Below are 4,329 nucleotides of genomic sequence, written 5' to 3'. Positions count from 1 at the left end.
GTCCTACTACTTATAATGCACCTTCACATGTCATCATTTCGGCGCTAACACCCACTTTCCATATTGGGTACATACTGAGGCTGTCTCATGTAAAAGACAGGAGTACTGGTATTAGCAGGAGTGCTTTTACTTGTCGGCGGGTCTTTCAAGAGACCAGCAAAGTCTACTTTAAAAAATTTAAATCCTGGCCCCAGACGAGTTTCAAACCAGCATCCATTGGAACAGCAGACCACCTCTCTACCGACTCGACAACTACGCCACCATGAATTCTAAGCTCAGATACATTACTAAATCACATTTGAACGCCTTCTAAGAATGACGCCATCATCCGAACCTACACGGAACACATCTCTTCTTACAAAGAATAAGCATGAATACTACTGAACATTATACCCACATGAAACAAATCAGAAAAACAAACTGAACCTTACACCCTCATGATTGAGTCAAAAAAACAAACTTTTCTGCATAGGCAGTCCTTTCCGTTCGACGATAACGTAACTCCATTCATTCTTGAACAAACACGTAACATTATCAAGAATTTTCAAAATGACAATGAAATCTGCTAATACAACGGCCGGAATGACTCAGGAGCCTACACCTGAAACATTTAAAACCACGCGGCATCCAGACCCTTGTAAACATCAGCAGCTTCTCATACGCACATTATAGCATTCCCAACATCTGAAAACATAGAGCAATCATCACTATACTTAAACGAAACAAGGACTCAGCACCCATTCTTGATACAGGGCCATGATTATTCAGTCCACCATCCAGGATAACCAAATGCCTAATTGTTAACAGCTACACCTTGTATACCCCTTGCACCCTCACTGTTAGGGTTTCCTTCCCGGGATCCCGGGATCCCGGCCGTAAATGGTAATGTTTTTTTTCCCGGGACTTAGGTTCAAATCCCGGGATTTTAGTTGTAATCATATGTCTCTGATTTGCTGTTTTGTAAGAAGAGAGAGAGAGAGAGAGAGAGAGAGAGAGAGAGAGAGAGAGAGAGAGAAACTCAATTGATAGACGGTAGTCTGACAGTCCCGTAGTGTCCCCGTACCGATCCTGTACATTTCTGCTGCTGGCTTTCTCCACCTCTTGCATGGTTTCTGGCTTTAGTCCTATTCATATCCCTGCAGAGGTGTGTAATGTTGCGTTTACTGTTGAGTAATCTGTCTGTGTAAAAGACAGAAATGCAAGCCATGATGCACTGGTGTGTCTTGGCTTGCATTTACGGAAATTACGGATGTGTGACTGGTATGATGAATGACGTAGTGCATTATTTTTTGTTATGTTTTTCAGGTGATTTTATTTGATTTTACGAAAAAGGATAATGTCAGATTCTTCACAGAATAACGAATCATATGCATGGGGATACTTTGATAAACTGAAAAAAGAAGAGTCATCAAAATGTAGAAAATGCAATGCAGTGATAAAGTGCAGGGGATGGTCCACCACTGGTATGATCCGTCATTTAAGAAACAAACATGCAATTGATAAAGTTGAAGAACTCAAACGTCCTGCTGACAAACAGGACAGTCAGGACACTGATGTAAGTGGTGTGAAGAGAAAGCCTATGCAACAAAAGATAACAGTATTTATGAAAAAGGAGACAAGGGAGGAAATCATTGGTAAGCTGGCAGCAGTAGATGGATTCTCCATAAATGCCATCACAAAGAGTGAGTTTTAATAAGAAATTCAATGTTTGAAAAGGGACACACGTTGCCTAAAAATCCGTCTCTTGTGATGGATCTTGTGCACAAGCAGTATGCAGTTACAAAGGAAAGACTGGTATCTGATATAAAGCAAAGGCAAAATGCTGGGCTTAAGTTTGGATTATCTCTTGATCAGTATACTTCATTGAAAAACAAGCGTTACTTGAACATCAACTTACATGCTAGTGAGACCTTTTGGAACGTAGGAATGATTAAAATTGTGGGTTCACTGCCAGCAGAGACTGCAATTGAGTTAGTTGTGAATAAGTTAGCTGAGTTTCATGTAGACTTAGAAAGAGATGTAGTAGCATGCGTAACTGATGGAGTTAGTGTCATGGTTAAATTTGGCAAACTTATCAATGCAGATCATCATATGTGCTATGCTCATGGAATACACTTAGCTGTCTGCGATGTTCTGTACAAGAAAACTGAAGAGATGGTAGTTAGTGTGGAAATGGAAACCCTTACCGAGCTCCAAAATGAGGAAAATGCTGATTTGGAATCTGAGCAAGAGGAAGAGGACTTAAGTAGTGTGATAGAAGTGATATCAAATGATGATTTGGAAAATGTTAGGGTAATGGAGCTGGAAAATTATGAAATGCAAAACATAAATTTGTCTGCATCAATCAACAAAGTTAGGAAAATTATAAGAATGTTCAGAAAGTCACCCACAAAAAATGATAAACTACAGATTTATGTTGTTAGTGAGCATGGGAAAGAACTGATGCTGAAACTAGACTCTAAGACAAGGTGGAACAGCTTGGTAGACATGTTGAAGCGATTTCTGAATATAAAAAGTTCAATTGCTAAAGCTATGATTGACTGTAATATTGAAATGAATATTACAAGCAGGGAATTTGAGGTACTGAATGACATAGTAATAGCACTGCAACCTGTGAAAATAGGGGCAGAAAGGTTGGGAGGCAGAGGTACAACTCTTCTTAGTGCTGAGGGTGTATTTTCATTCATGTTAAACGAACTGAATGAGCAAATTCTCCATTGTCAGTGAAGTTGAAAAATTCCCTGTACAGAAGAATAAATGAAAGAAGGAGTAAGGTTCTTGTAGGCCTTGTGAAATATCTGCATTGTGGAAAGCAATATAATATTTGTGAAAGAGGACTGCCAACCTTGGCAGTTACGTCTACCCTAGTGAAGGCAGCTAAAAAGATGCTATCAAGAATGTTTGAAGTAAGTAATGAGGAGGAATCACCAAACTGGCAACCAACAGCTAATGTTGATATGGAAGCATCTGTAGATGAGGAAATGACACTCACAGATAAATTCCAGGCAGCTATAGAACAGGTTCAGAGTAAGAATAGAATAGTGAATGAATGCAAGCATGTTCAGAAAGAGTTTGATGTGTTTGAGGCAACAGGAGAGAGAACACATAATCTAGAGAAACTGTACCAGGCCCTCATCACAGTACCAGCAGCTTCAGTTGAAGCTGAAAGGGCATTTTCAGCTGCTGGTCTATTTATCACAAAACTCAGAACAAGGCTCACTGACCGCAGTATTGACTGTTTGTGCTTTCTGAAGAGTTATTTCAAGAACAATTGTTAGTATGTGCATGATTGTGTGTTTGGCTTGTGTAAATAAATAAATTTACCTTTTTTTCCCACAGGCCATTCAAGTGTTATATTTACTGTAGGTTTTCGTAAAGTATGGCTTCCAAATGGCATTATATATGAAATTCTTATTTTGTGTAATAGCTCGCTTTGAATGCCATGCAATACTGCAATTATGTTCTATTGTGGCTAAAGAAGCTAGTGTTTCTTACAGTGTGTTTTATGAACAACTTTTAATGTGTGTATTGTGTAATGATTACTAATGAATGATAATCCACTGTTTATTGTGTGTAGGATGCTGGGATCTCTTCAGTGTGTTAACTGATTGTATTATTTTTCACTACCATTCAAGTTTTCTTTAGGTTTTTGTGGAGTATGGCTTCGAAATAGAATGATATATAATTATTTTGCTTATAAAAGATAACTTTTAATGCCTTTACACAATTATTATGTTTGTTTCTTTCACGGATATAGCAATGAGATTGATTAATATTTGTACTTATACTTGCACCAGTTTCCAATATAATAAAAAGAACTGTTCCCCAAGTGTCATATTATTTATGAAATTAATTACTTATCAAATAATCTACAGATACTACACTAGAGAAGTTTGTAGCATTAGCAAATGACATCACTTGGTACAAATATTACCTGTTCCGGGAAATCCCGGGATATACCCAGATTTTTCCCGGAATCCCGGGATGCTAAGAAACGTACAAAACAGGAAACCCTACTCACTGTGCTGTATTAGAACACTACACTCTTCAAATACTTTAATAACCAACCTCAAAAAACATGCATCGAATGGCATCAGTTACACTCAACCCGCACAATGTACACATTCTTTACAACAGTAGGCATTAGAAGAGCCTCTGATGCCATCCCTTGATGTAATCTATCACCAAAAAACCACAGCACAAATATGGAGAACATCAAACTCTGGCTTGCCAACAACTTATCTGGGAAACAAGCACATTACCTTTCAGGGCAAGCCATCAAGAACACGAAACTTTCCTAAGGGAGTTCCACAAGGCTTTGATCATTCA

General features: G+C 38.4%; 1 pseudogene; it reads left to right on the top strand.

Moving 5' to 3' along the window:
* The first annotated feature begins 1,336 nt into the window (after positions 1 to 1,336).
* On the top strand, positions 1,337 to 3,278 carry LOC145403690 (uncharacterized; annotated as a pseudogene).
* The last annotated feature ends 1,051 nt before the right edge of the window (positions 3,279 to 4,329 follow it).

This window comes from Coenobita brevimanus, chromosome 61, assembly GCF_032717465.1.
Source record: "Coenobita brevimanus isolate Jiangsu-jjx chromosome 61, ASM3271746v2, whole genome shotgun sequence".
Lineage (NCBI taxonomy): Eukaryota > Metazoa > Arthropoda > Malacostraca > Decapoda > Coenobitidae > Coenobita > Coenobita brevimanus.
The sequence above is the reverse complement of the archived record's forward strand: the minus strand, read 5'-3'. Positions and strand labels throughout refer to the sequence as shown.